This window comes from Sinocyclocheilus grahami, unplaced genomic scaffold (genome assembly GCF_001515645.1).
Source record: "Sinocyclocheilus grahami isolate Dianchi unplaced genomic scaffold, SAMN03320097.WGS_v1.1 scaffold1330.1, whole genome shotgun sequence".
Lineage (NCBI taxonomy): Eukaryota > Metazoa > Chordata > Actinopteri > Cypriniformes > Cyprinidae > Sinocyclocheilus > Sinocyclocheilus grahami.
Window position 1 is genome coordinate 187,462 of NW_015506509.1, and position 15,915 is coordinate 203,376.

General features: G+C 35.8%; 1 protein-coding gene across 2 annotated transcripts in view; it reads right to left on the reverse strand.

The window, feature by feature from the left end:
• The window catches only part of LOC107569297 (metabotropic glutamate receptor 4-like), a 181,369-nt gene extending 171,121 nt beyond the window's left edge, over positions 1–10,248 (reverse strand). For both annotated transcript variants that reach the window (XM_016255349.1, XM_016255350.1), the window contains exon 1: positions 10,204–10,248. The gene's annotated coding sequence lies outside the window, so the exon portion shown is untranslated. The remainder of the gene's footprint in view (positions 1–10,203) is intronic.
• Positions 10,249–15,915: the final 5,667 nt, after the last annotated feature.

The window sequence follows — 15,915 nt, forward strand, 5'->3', positions numbered from 1 at the left end:
AATGAACTGTTCTTAGGAGATGTCAGATGGGGGAATTTGTCAAATGTTATTCAAATTTATTTTATTTTATTTTTTTTTCATTTGGTCATTTGGTCCAAAAAAATGGTTTGATACATTTATGTTACCTTTTCAGTTTCATGAAAGTTTCATGAATTAATTTACTCTTTAAATATAGCTGTAAAACTATTCTGGTTCTAACTTACCCCATATAGTTTGACAAATAAATATATTCAGTCAGAATAAAGGAAGAGGCCTTTTGGAAGCATACGGTTTAGTTACAGCATTTAACACCAGGGGATAATGGGGTCATGTTAACCAGCCGAACCCTGACCTCTTGCTTTGAGCACCCATTGCAGGCTGACAGGCACAAAAACGCAGCAACTTTCAGGCATCGAACTAGCTCACATAATGCTGTTTGAACAATACCTGTTTAAGTAATATTTTTGTGGCCAGAAATTACATAATTTACTTTTAAACTGCTTCAAAAATACAATAACATTACTTATACTGCTTTAAGTATATGAATAACTGTACGTAGATGGTCTCACTTTGCACTGGAGCTACATGGTACAATGATTTCATTCACGTGGTTATCTAACACAATGAGCTCGAACGTTTCCCTGACATTTGCCCAAGTAATAGTTATAAATTGCATATGCGAGAGACGTCACATAGTTAAACACAGTCAGTGGTCAACCTTGTTTGGAATCCTGCTGAGTGTTTATGCCTGGATATCTCTGGCATGTTATCCATTATATAAATTTTTTTTTCCATTGCGCAACAAGTGCCGCCAAATCCGTTTGTCAGTGACAAATGTGAAAGGCTTCCTCAGAGCAGGAGGAAGCAAAGTGCCTGCAGCCATTTTAAGCTATTCCAAAAGGGAATCAGGACAGTGCAGTACACATGACGGCTCAGAAGCCAAAGCCACTAGTATGCATATCCTGATGGGAGGGAAAGTAAAAGAGCGGGTTTTTTATGGACTAAGATGGTGCTTTTCAATCATCTAAGAGCTGAAGCTACCCCCTCAACACAAGAAGAGCATCCCCCGTGGGAAAGACAAAGAGAAGACACCCACGTTGCACAGCCATAAGCTTTCAAACATCACTCATTTTACTGCCTCTCCCCCAGTATATGTGTGTGTGTGAGTATCTAATATCCTTGGGGAATTTGCCATTTTACAATTATCACTGTCAGATAGCATGCAGCTGGAGGAGCTGAATACCAAATGAGTAATCCATGTTCTGAAATATGACAAAAATGCATTAACATGGTAAATTACTTTAGGATTTTCCTATTTGTTGGCTCTGATTTACATTTTATCAAATGTGTATCTTTAATTCAGAATGCATCACCTTCAACTGCATTTAAACCACACTTGCTTTAAAAATGGCCGTAAAGCACATGTCGTCTGTTTTACTGTAATCCACGTGGGTAGTGTTATGACCCTGGTTGTATTTGTAGATAGATTAGGCTCAAATGAAAACCAGGATCTCTAAGATCGCCGAAAAATACAATCTGTAGTCAACAAGTTGTTAACTGACTGATCACATTAAAGATATGCATGGTTGTCATTTGTTTATCCTCATGTATAAATATATACAAGAAAGGTCATAACACGACACTTATGTGCAATCAGAGTATTTATCTGGCACGAAAACAACAAGGATGTCAATTAGAATGACAGCATTAAATAATATTAGATTGATAAGAGGACAAAATGCCACCAATGACACTAGAAAATGGCATCATTTATTAACTCAAAAAATCATGATGATGAGCAGCAGCATTTAGCAAAATATGTTTATACAATTAAATAAAATGCTGCTGTTATATAAACAAACAAATGAATAAATGAATTTATGATGAACAGTAACATATATACTGTATATATACAGTGGGGCAAAAAAGTATTTAGTCAGCCACCAATTGTGCAAGTTCTCCCACTTAAAAAGATGAGAGAGGCCTGTAATTTTCATCATAGGTATACCTCAACTATGAGAGACAAAATGAGAAAAAAAATCCAGAAAATCACATTGTAGGATTGTTAAAGAATTAATTGGTACGAAATGCTGCTTTTTATACTCACACACACATAAATGATAAAAAGCAACATTCAATATTTATATTATATAATATAAATAATATATACACATATGTATGTATATATATACTGTATAAATATATATTCTCTCTCTCTCTCTCTATATATATATATATATATGTGATGAACAGTAACACTTAATATTTACATTAAATCTACTACATTCTTCATACATTCATATATATGCATATATGCATTGTATGTTTCTAAAAGTGTCTTGTTTGTCCACAATATTTATAGATTTTAGCTTAAAAGTGAGTCATAATGCCCATTTTAACAATATTACTGCTAATGCTAAATTATATACATAATACTGAAACTTATGGCAAGAGAGAGAGAGAGAGAGAGTGGAATGTAATATTTAATTTAACATTCATCATAACCAGTCTTCACCATTGTTTTTATGTGCAAATGTAATTTTAAATTAATAACTGCTGTAATAAAAATAGTTATTTGTTCTCCGCAAATCTATGGATACTGCATTCATAAAATTTAAATATGAGATACTGAATTTCATGCCTGGGGTAGATGAAACAGGCCAGCAACTAAACAGTCTTTTTCATACAATAATTAGGTTATTTTGCAAATCTCAGCCCTGCTTCTTAGAGACCATCACAATATCATCCATGATACTATATGTTACTTTTATATCTTCACTATTTCTTCTGAATATACAGAGCTTATATTATAAATGAAAAGCTGCAATTAGCATGTCAGCACACTCATGTTACATTTTTCCAGCATCCAAAATTATTTCCCCTTTCCAAATTCAAACCAATCAAATTGATATACACATCACATACTGCGGTGGGAGCTATTTAAAATAGTATAGACATAACATAAAAAAGAATTAACAATCATTATCTGACATCAATAATAGTAAAAAATATTCTAATTGTAATGATTCTATTTTTTTAATTCAACAATTATTATTATTATTATTAATTCATGGCAATAATGCATGACCTTTCCGGGCTTCTGTATGTGCCACTATAAATCTCCCAAACTATTTGTGGATACAAAATTTTTCACAGCTCCAGTTTCAGTTGGAAGAAGAAGAAAAAATCAATGGACATTCGGATGTGCTCCAACTGAAATGCTGCCCATTCATTTAGTTCTGATTCAAGAAATCTCTTGCTTTTCCCCATATATTTTTGAGCCTGCCTTCTGCAGATTTGCACGGGAGAAACATGCACGCAGCTTAGAGGGAACACTGATGTACAGCGTGTTCAACGGGTTTTACTCTTGCATATCCGAGTGCTGAACCGGCACTGTCAAGGGAAGATGCATCAAATAAGTTGTGTGAAAAAAAAATCACTTATCACAACAGTTCTGCATTGTGAGCACAAGTGTGAATGGAGCTTGCTTGCTTTATAAACGCATACAGTGATGTCCGTGTTCCCAGTCACCGTAGATTCACTTCAAATGATGGGCAAGGAGCTGATCGCTTTCATTAAACCTCTACATGTGGCCCCTCACCCCTGGAGTCAGAGACAAAAATGAAATACATAATCTGGCGGCAAGAGATAGGAGGGAGAATATGATCCAATTGGCAGTGTCAGGACAGCGAGTCTTTGGCTGTAAGTCTCCCCCGGCCCAGGACTGAGCATGATGCTGGTGGGCTAGTTAAATGTGCTCATTTCACACACCATTTCACAAGGCGCTCATACGGGGGTCCGCCGCTCAACGTGACATAAGGGAACACAAAGTCTCCGCAGGACTTTGCGCTGTTGCATTGCTTTGTTGAATATCTTGAAGGAATATACAGAACGCAGTTGAAATGGCGCTGCTGGATTTGTGTGGGCTGGGCTAATAGAGATCTTTGCTCAGGGTAATTCGTGTTATGTGGGTAGCAAGGGCAAAGATCAATACAACAGCACACAATCTCCTCAGGTGGGTTAATGGGGAGTTTCACTCCAGAGGAAAAATTACAACATACAGTCAAACAGATGATGATAAATTGTTGTAAAAAAAACTGCTATTGACTGAGTAATTCTTATCTTTTGCAATTTTGTATGATGAAATCCAATTTTTGCATTACAAATTGTACTATGAGTCAAAATGAATGATAAAATGAATGTTTAACATGATTTTCAGAATATCTTTATAAATATCTTAATGTTAATATGCCCACCTTTTAATTTAAAGGAATAGTTTAAGCCTATTCGAGTATGGTTCTCGGACCTGATTTCTCTCCTCGACGGCGCTCCGTGGGAGATTCCCGTCAGGAGAGATCTCCTCTCACAGGCGGAGGGTATGATCACCCACCGTGACGTCGGACTAGGAACTAGGGTTACATACGTAACCCGAGACGATTTTCAATGCGATCTCAAACCAGACTTTGAGCCACTGTTTATATTCTCATTCATTCGTTTTGATACCCATTTGACAATTATAAAATATTTTGATTATACAGATACCATTTCTATCCAGACCATTTCAAATATTTAAACTGTAGCATATGATTTATTTCCTCTTCTCAATTTGCCCATCATTGTTTTTTCATAACTCATTGTTCTGCCAAATGACTAATGACCATTTACTCATCATTTATCACTGTGAGTACCAAAAATATATTTTTTTGCTTTTCAAACAAGTCCTAAATCAAGCTCCGAGTGCAGTCGAGCAAACAAAGACGATTTAAGAGAAAATCTGGAAAAAAGGAGCGCTTCTGAAACGATGCACGTGCCTTGCATCCAGACACCCATACAGAAGTGGCCTAATGAGTTGGCTCTCACCAGAGAGGTGGACAATACCCTGCAACAACCATCGCTCTGAAATGAACCGATGCAGAGCTTGAGCCAGACTACGGAGTTCTCTGTTTCATACAGGGGGGGGGTATGATCTCGTGCCACAGATCCTCTTACCCAAAACACTACACGGCCCATTTGCGGTAATAGAGCACATAGGAACATTTTTGCTGTGTATGCTGTGGATTGAGAAACACTGTAGGCGACGGTGAGGAAGCTAGTGCTGCGCTCCCCCCCCAGTCTTCGAGCAGTTGGCCAGGGACTCCTAAAGCAGATGGTCTGGAATGAAGACACTCAATATGACCTAATATGTCTCATTACACACTTACACAATAATATACTGAAGCAGTGAACTATTTTCCATTTAAATAGGCTGCAAAGATCTCTTTCTTAATGAATATCTTGGTCTTGTTGAGTAAAAGTACCTAAACATCATTACACCAAGATGAATCTAACTGAGAAGAAAATTGCTTGTTTTAAAACTTAATATGAAAAGGCATTCATTCGCAAACCTATTTTGTGTCCATAATGTCACAAATTTACAAGCGAAACAGGATATTTGAAACAAAATATACGTGGGATGAGACTTGATGTTATCTATTGGGAAATTATTAGATTGTAGTGAACAATTCATACCAGGATGGAGAAAAAATAATGTTAACATTAACCAATAGCCTATTTGAGTATTTTCAGGAACGGAAAAAGGTTATTTTAATTAGCTCATTCAATTTCCAGAACATTTCCTTTCACTGTTCCTTGCTGGTGGAATGATCTTCCTAACCCTATCCAATCATACAAATCCCTGACAATTTTCCAGAAACAACTGAAACTTGAGAGAAACTTTCAGAATTGTGAGATATAAACTCAGAATTGCAAGAAAAAAAAAGTGAGATAAAAAGTCACAATTACTCTTTCTATTTTTTATTCTACGGGCTTCCATACTTTACTGCATCCTGCTGACTTTAAAAAATATATTATTTTCGTTCACTATTATAGCCATCCTTCTTCTAACTTTACTATTCTGGACACTGTTTGAACATGCTATTGCTAACACTTCTTGTGGTATTGCCTCCTTATGACAAATCATTGTATTCCTCATTTGTAAGTCATATTGGATAAAAGCATCTGCTAAATGAATTAATGTCAATTAAAGATTACAAAAGACATTTTCTTTGTAAAAATGTGCACTGGTAAATCATACCCAATAAGACCTGAAACATGTGTTAAGTTTTTTTTATAATCAAACACAGCTGGACTCAAATGAAGGTGTAGAACCATCTCAAGGATGATCAGAAGAAATGGACAGCACCTGAGTTAAATATATGAGTGTCACAGCAAAGGGTCTGAATACTTAGGACCATGTGATATTTCTGTTTTTCTTTTTTAATAAATCTGCAAAAATGTCAACAATTCTGTGTTTTTCTGTCAATATGGGGTGCTGTGTGTACATTAATGAGGAAAAAAAATTAACTTAAATGATTTTAGCAAATGGCTGCAATATAACAAAGAGTGAAAAATTTAAGGGGGTCTGAATACTTTCCGTACCCACTGTATATTTTTCTGGTAGCAATTTTTGCTGTGAATCTTCACAGCTAACACACTTCTGACTTAAGCTGTCATGCTTACATCGCTTTAAATATGCAAGGCTTGTTAATATTTGGGTAAGGATCTTAATTTAAATACTTCCATGTCACAAGTCTGCATCAGGCACTGCAATCTACCCGGCCTGTGAAGGTGAGGGCAAGAATTAGAGGTGAGAGATAGCGCAAGAAAAGGAGAGGGAGAGTCTGCATCTAAAAAGCTCATGCAACTCTGAACTGTACTGATGTGAAAAACAGATGTAGGCGATGACCTGGTATAGGCTATCACACTACACTCAATTCACTGTCTCCTCTTTTAGCCCTCTTCTGTGCCAGAGGGTGTCATCAGATAATGTGGGCAGAAAATCCATAAGCAGGAGCCTCTGACACGCGACTAAATTGAGTCAGAATGTGTTTTTATGCTTAGTCAGTTGGTTTAAGTAATTAAGTTTCGATATCAGTCGAACTTCCTCAAGCAATGGTTTTTGATCTTAAAGAGGACTGCTTATTGGCCAGCCAGTGATAATTAATTTAACACACGCACAGAGGCTGAAAGAAGACGTTACAATAATCTTATCCACATGCATTTCACATTTTTCCCCATCCAAACTGTGATACTCATTGCTCCAGCCCTGAACAGCAGACAACAGATTTAAAAATACAACATTCATAGCAACAGTGATAATGTACAGACTGAATTCCCACATCATATCACATCACAGTCTGACTTCTGACTTGAGTATGATCCCCTGACTGGTGCATTGGAATAATGTAGGTCTGCCATTAACCACCCTCAGCAACGCTAAAAAAAATATACTCATTATCATTTCACATAGAATGCAAAATCCTCTATTTCTTTATCAAGTAAGAGTTCCGATCCAAAAAGAAGCATCATTATAATCATTTCTGGTTGCATTACGCCAAACCTCCAACATCAGTAGTCAATCTGAATTACATTTAATCTGAATCTAATTGCAGTATAATTATCGGTTTTAGCTCATTACCATGATTCAAAAGTAAACTCAAATAAGAGCGAAGCTTTATGGGCCTCTGCCAATCTATTTCACACCACAGAAATGCCACAAATTGTTCCAGTTCAAGGACTTTAGAAAACGGAAACTGTTAAGTTATTTAGGTGCTAACAAACAGTTTTTGGCCCTCTGTCAGCAATTGGTAACTATATTCAGTTGCAAATAATAACAAACATTAAAATACAAATAATTCAAAACACATTTCCCTTATATAAATTCATTGCCTATAGCCCAGAAAGGTGACATTAGGTGAAGGACGAGCATTGTGACTTATTTCGTTTTTCCAGTGTGCTTGTGTTGTCCACCTCTCTCGATGGAGGTAAACACCGTTAACCGACACAGACTCTCAACCCAGAGGAAACTCAGGGTCAAATGGCATTTACAGAGCACGAGTCCTAAGAAACCCTATGAATAATGTATAAAACCTAGCGTTGTTTCCTTTTCTACTGTGCAGAACTTACATGGTGTGTGATCAGACTCATAAGGAGCGCAAACGTACACACTTCATCAACTGATGTCATCGAGTGGCCGGAGAGAAGTACAAAATTTGTCACAGGCCAAAAGTTTACATGTTGGCACCGCACCAGTTTTCCTGAATTCCCTATCGCCGTGATGGAAAAGTTCATTAGCTCATTCAATTATGTAATAGAGCAATCTTGGCGGAGCCTGTAATCGCCAGACCTTAGCATTCCAAGCAAAAGCTCTTTCCATTGCTTTAAAAGCTTCTCTGGACTAATGAAGTCTGGAGAAGTGACTTCATACTGTACTTCGCTATGCATACACAGAGAGACATGCTTCTCTATCATACACCCAGTTTCTACAGCAGCTCCTGACGTTGTCCAACCAGAGGCCAAAGAAAACTCTTTTTGCAGTGGCAAAACAGGGAAATGCAGTACTCTATACTTTATGATCAATGGGTTTGTAGCGCTCTCACAAAGATCCAGTGAGTGAGTCATTGCTGCGACAGCCTCTCCATACTACAAAAGCCACTGCACTCCATCACACATTGTTACAGCACATCATGTAGGTGTACGCTTTTGTATTACATAGTTGACTCATTAGATCTGACAATGTGATGCCGATCGGTATTGTGGTACAAAGTTTCAAGTCAAGGCATCGAAACTTCCATGCAGCACTTCTGACTGACACCTCCCAACTTTTTATTTTTTACAGGTGTTTCATTTAACCTGTCTCTGGCAATTCCCAGTGCCAATTACAGACAAATTTAGATTGCAAAAACTATTGTTAATGCCAAAACATCCATTAATGTTATTAAAGCATGTGAAGAAGTTTATACAAACCTATCTAACATGCTTTCTAAACTAGCCCATCTGGTCCAGATGGCCTCAAGTTTTGACATCTGCAAGGCTGATAAAACTCTTTGCTTCCTCCAGACCTCCACAGGCTATATCTGGGTCAATGACATGATGCATCTATTAAATTATAAAATTATACATTAATTTATTAAAATAAATATGGCTTCAAATTCTGAAGGTAGGTTATTTTAATATTTAGTTGTGGTGCTTAAAGTAAAAAATGTTTAGGTGGTGTAACTACATGGAGGTATTTTATATATGAAATATGGGCCCCACTTTATATTAAGTGGCCTTAACTACTATGTACTTACATCAAAAATTAAGTACAATGTACTTATTGTGTTCATATTGTATTGCAAAACACTTTTGCTGCTATTGAGGTGGGATATGGATAAGGTTAGGGACAGGTTTGTTGGTATGGGTAGGTTTAAGGGTGGGTTAATGTGTAAGGGATGGTCAACTGTGTAATTATAAATGTAATTACAGAAATTAATTACAGATGTAATTACATGCAGGTATTTTTAAAATATAAGTACAATGTAAAAACATGTATGTACACAATAAGTGCATTGCACCAAATGATTATATATATATATATATATATATATATACACACACACAAACATACATATATTTTAATATTAATATCTATAAAAATATTATCCCCAAATCAAAGTCAGCGTAGCCAACATGCAGCCTTTTTTTGTCATGTGACAAGAAAACTATATATATATATATATAAACATTGTTAATGTTAAAAAGGTTTAACTCAAATGTTTAAAAACATGTTAAAAAAATTGTATATATAAAAGTTTATTAACTTGTCACATGCGTTTTTTAAAAGATTTCTCCCCCTTATCTCGTACATGCTTATGCCATTGACCCATCTTCTAATATCTCACTTCTGTAGCGGCAAGTGACCGAGAGTCAATATGTGAGACAGACTGAAATATTATTCACCATTAAAATATTCTCATTGCGAGGAAGCCCACCGATCCAACTTGTAAACATTTTTTCCCCAGTAAACCTTAATAGAAACATTCAGTCCTGACGATTAGCATATGAATCAGTGATATGCATTCACTCCAAGAGGCGTTGATGTACAACAGTAAAACCTGTTGTTTAGAACAAGGTGATGGGCAGAACTTCCCACTGCTATATTCACAGAGCAATGCAGAAATACGCCATATAAGCACAGAAAAGTCTGATGTGCCAAAGTGCCGCACTACTGGTCAATATGTATTTTGAAGCCATTATCTTCTAAATGTCTCACAAAACATCGTGCCTACCTCTATTATTACGTGGAAACCAACAAATGTCGCTATGATATCAACAAATGAACATCAACGAAATTAATAGAGTGACGCTTTCCCCGCAAGGAATCCGTGAGAGATGTTCAAAGTTGACCCATTTCCATGCACTCACCTTCTTCTATCTGCCGCCGCTGTTGCCAAACACCTCCAGTATGATATTCAGCTGTGCAAATTATGCTGTTTTGTCATTTATTGATGGCATTTAGAGTGAACTGATCTGTTCAAATGCTGTCATCCTGATAAAGATTGTTGTTTTTGAAAAAATGCTGTTGAACTACTTTAAATAATAAGTAGCGTGACAAGCTCCAGTCAGAAGCGGCTTCCACAAAAATGATGTGATGTGCGCTAAGGGCCCAACGCTTTCCCGCATTAATGAGAGGAAGGCCCTTTCAATGTTCAGTCTTTATATTTTACAAAGTCTTCCAAAAAAACTTTTAAACTAGCATCTATTTTAAACTGTACTCTTTGCACCAACTGTGAAACAAGCCCTGAAGATAAAGCAGCAGAAGGAGGGAATGAAGAAAAAACAGATAAGGAAAGATTAAATAGTTATATTTTGTTTTTCAATCCAAGTAGGACTAAAATAAAAGAAATATCCAGACTTGATGTTGCTCAGTGGGCTTACATTTTTTTGTGACAATTAAATAAGCCTTGGATTTAGGGGCATATTCGACAGGCAGCACGGAAAGATATACAGCCAGAAGATGGATCATAGTGAGGACCCTTCTGAGGGAATAATTCACACTTAGCGCAGCTCATTGTCGACTACAATTATTAACTGACATTTAAATATCCCTTGCTAATATTATGTTAACCTATACATCACCAGGCCCACTAGGAGGAGATAAATAAAACAAAGGGCACACACTAGAGAAAGGAAGGATGAGGCTAGGCCAGATTGGTTCATACAAATCAGTTCCAGCTATTTCTTTCTCTAACACTCATATACACTGGGCAAATCATTTATATTATTTATGGACAAATGACTTGCTAGCACAATAATCATCATGCAATTTAGTGACATAAGTCAAATGCAAAAAAATGTTTTTCAAAAATTCAAACTCCTTGAGTTAAGTAGCACAGCACTGAGTACATTTGGTCTGAGCAGTGCCTATTGCAAAAGTGTATACTTTAATTAACAAACTACTTCTGCACCATTAACTGACAAAAAAAGAACAAAGTACAGCACGTGGCTGTAGGAAATTACTCTATTAAATAACTTGGGGTGAGCTGCAGGGCTGAAAATGTGCCCAGCTCCAAAGTAAATAGATTTTTTACTGTTATTTGTGACTGCGCATAAGTCTAGATAACAGCTAGAAATCGTGTACTATAGCCTTAGCCATACAGCAGATCATCATCAATGATCATTTAAAGACAATCAGATTGTTGGCAGATCCGTATTGGATTCAATTTGGCCTCATGTTCATTGGGTGAATACATTAAAAACAATGGCATTATAAATGATAACATAATGATTTTTAGCTACTTTCCCATCATCCGGTGCAGCAAACATTGCTGGTAGTAAGATAACAGTTTACTCTTTGGCCCTAATCTATGAAAACATTATATATAATGAGTATTTAAAGCTGTAATTTAGCATTATTCTTGAAGGACTGTCAATAGTTGCATAGCTTTCAACCTGTGAGTTTTATCTCAAAATTCTGCCACCAATCTCCATTTTGACTGCCCAAGCTTCTCATAATAACATAGCAGATAGCACTCAATGATAAACAATCTTCGGTAATTGTATTTTTATGCTCCACAGAACACCCGTTTGCAAACAGCAAAGAAACATGAGGTGTAGATACTTTCGCCAAAATGTATACTGCAGGTTTGTTGTAATGCCGCTAGTCATGATGTCCACAGTTCATTTACCTCCAGTGTAATATGTTAGTCACATAATTTGGATACAACAGATGGTGTGGACCACACATCAAAAAAAAAAACTTTTTTAAATCTAAAATGGCACTAATAGTAACTCCCCAGGCCATAGAGAAACAGCTAATTGACTTTGGTTATCAGATTGAGATTATACAGGATCATAATCATAATATGTACATGTTAATGGATCATAGTATATGTTTTTTTAGCACTTTATTATTTTTTCCTGAGGTCCACTTATAATGTTAATATTTTTGCATGAAAAACATTCATATATATGTATTTATTTATTTATCATCTGACCCTGTTTTTTTTTGCCTTTAAGCTTTAGGGTAAAAACCTGTTTTCTGTAGATAGATATTAATAGATATTAATTAATAGATTAATTAAAATAACATAAAATGACAGTAAAAATCATAATTTACAGTTCGGATGAGTCAAAAGTATCAATTACATTAATTTAAACAATTATCAATCATTATATTTATTGAAATGTTTTTAGAATTTTTTAGATTTTATCATGCAATCTTCTTTTTGATCCACCAGTTCACATTTACAACTCTGCATGTTTGCAGCATAAAAACATGGACTGATTTTCGCATTAGACTGAACAAAAAAAACAGACGGGCTGATTGAAAATGCACATTCATTCTTTGCCAGCAGGAGGCACTTTTGGAATGGCAGAAATATAGCGGTTTCCCCGGTAACGGCAGAACACAAAGCAGCGGCAGCCTGACTTAATTCAGATTTGTTCATTGAAATCATAGTTGTTGTTTTTTTATTTAATCGTCACATTCAGCCATATCACAATTCTTGTCTTTCCGTCCCCCAATTTAAGACCACTTGAACCTGGACCACAAAACCAGTCATAAGGGTCAATTTTTTTCAATTTAGATTTATATGTCATCTGAAAGCTGAATAAATATGATGCATGGTTTGTTAGGATGGGACAATATTTGGCCGAGATACAACTATTTGAAAATCTAGAATCTAAGGGTGCAAAAAAATTTAATTATTGAGAAAACCGCCTTTAAATGTTTTCCAAATGAAGTCCTTAGCAATGCATATTACTAATGATAATACATTTTTGATATATTTACGGTAGGAAATTTACAAAATATCTTTACCTAATATCCTAATGATTTTTGGCGCAAAAGGAAAATCGATAACTTTGACCCATACAATGTATTTTTGGCTATTGCTACAAATATACCCGTGCTACTTATGACTGGATTTGTGGTCCAGGGTCACAATTAAGACTTTCTTGTACCATTTAAGATTTTTATGGCCTTAAATTTGATACAACTAAATGTAAGACTTTAAGGACCCGCGGAAACCCTGAGTCAGACAGACAGAGACAGACAGGATCAACGTGATCTCATGAGAATTCGTATAGCTATTACACGTAAAATCTGGTTCTACAAAACCTACATTTACTTACGTTATCACAGGCACTAAAACGTACAATAGCCTACTGACGTATTTACAAAATCGAAACGTACAATACTAACGTTTTGACGACACCTAAAACGTAAATTATTTACTTATGAATAACAAATGAATCCTTATGAATCTTGAAATCGCAGCATTAACATTTTATTATATTGTATTCACTTGTTATATCAATGGCATTATGTTTTCAATTGCATTATTAAATGAAGTTTACTCATTTAGGCTACTTAAAATTAAATATAACATATTGTTCTGTGATTCCTGCTGCCAACTCGTTTCGAAGGGCGTGTCCACACATCCCTGATCATTACCACTCACTAATTATGTCCTTGGAACATTCAATATTGATGAATTCATCCTTAATTTTTTTCTCATTTCACCACAGAGGAGTCTATCTTACTTGCATAATCACAGTATGATACAAACATCCACAGAACAAGCTTGCAGATCTGTTCTGAACAGGTTCAGCAAAGTCATATACAAAAGAATCTAAGGCATGGGTACACAAGACATTTTTATTTTTGCTTACACCACACTAGAGTTATAACTGTGTCCCTGAGTTATAACTGCAATGGTGCAGATAAGCAACTGAACTGAGCTTCCAGTTCTAACAATCACTCTCAAAGCAAGCAATATGTTCCTCTGACATTTTCTCCATTTGGGCTAATACAAGACTCTTCAACAACTTTTAACAGCAATTTCCTTCTTTTTATGTTTCCTAAGGAAGTGCCATTGCAGTCAAAGTTGATAAAATCTACATAGAGTGCCTTGGATGTGAAATAAAGAGTAGTGAACATTACCCAATTGCTCCAGAATGTTCATGAATATCCTGCTATTTCCTCTCATTTGGAAGGCCTTATTGATGCAAGGGAAAGCTGATATTTATCTTTCATTCTGCGTAAACAAATTGTTTTCATCACAACCTTTGTTGAAGGTATAAGCAAGCATATTGAGTAGAAGTAGAAGTTCATACGTTTTACTTCACTTACACTCTTAAAAATAAAGGTGCTTCACGATGCCATAGAAGAACCTTTTTGTCTAAATGGTTCCTTAAAGAACCTTTAACATCTGAAGAACCTTTCTGTTTCATAAAAGGTTCTTTGTGGTGAAAAAAGGTTCTCTAAGATTACAAAAACGCAAGAAAGAGATGGTTCTTTAAAGAACCTTTGACTGAATGGTTCTTTGTGGAACCAAAAATGGTTCTTCTATGGCATTGCTTAAAGAACCTTTTGAAGCACCTTTATTTTTAAGAGTGTACTAGGTCTTTAAAAAATGAATGAATGAATGAATGAATGAATGGATAAAATAAAATAAAAGTTCATAATTGTGAGCATTTTCTATTTTAATATTCTTTGACTATTTAAACGTTACTTTATCTTGTTTTTGCCTATATAAAATCAACATGAAACACTGTTCACAATCCTTTTTTAAGGCAAAATGTGTTGCATTTCAGAGTAAACCATATTCAGCAATTTAGGATGGGACTTAATTTTATCCATACAGAATTCATTGGATTGTGAAAATTGTGCATTAAATCATTTCATAAGTGGGGCAAGTTATTATTACACTTTGTAATATTAGAAAGAAAAACATTTTATCCTCTTAAATATCATGCACTGATGAATTATTCACAGCAGGACCAGGAATACGCATTAAATTGGCCCCGCTGCTGTACTGTGTAACCTCTAATCACACAGACCTGAGTTTGTTTCTCTAGGGTAGTAACCTCCATATTGCACTGTAACTGTAAATATTTTGGTAACATTGCTTACAGCCTTACAATCTGTGCTTCACAGACACATTTCACCACGCTTCAGGGTAAGACAGCTAATCGTGGCTGACCTCACTCTCTTCAGAAGTTCCCATGGTGACTGAATGCCTATGGGCTGTAATGCATAAAATCCATTATAGTCTCTTTGTTTTCATAAGTAGAAATGCAGGATGCTCTCATGTACGCTCTTACATCTCCTGCTGTACTTCCTGTAATAATGTTATGCCATATACTGTGGTAACAATCAACAAGATGTTACCACAAGACCCGGGACTTTTAGTAGTAAAATATTTGTATGGTTTGTGTAAATAACAGATGCACCAGTAATTTGAACTGAGAGATGAAGGTTAAAACAGCCATGATTAAATCATGCAATAGCCAATACTGTTGTTAAAACAACTCTATGTAATTTTTTTTACCTTGAAATATCAGTTTCAAAGTCATTCTGACTTCTAATAAGGCGAATGTCGTCTGTTTCTTCCAAACATCTGTTCTGGGAGTATGTAAGTTTAGTGAGCGTTTACAGCTATCCAATGTAAAGAGGACGTGAATGCTTAACTGCATGGGGCTCCAAAGTTGCAAAAAATACACAAAACGACACACAGTTGCTTTAAACAGAGCTAAAACAGTGCTACACCCAAATATAGCCACCCTTATAATTTGGTGAGAGGTAGCAACATTTTTAATTAAAGGTTTTTTTTGGGGGGGGGGGGGGGGGGG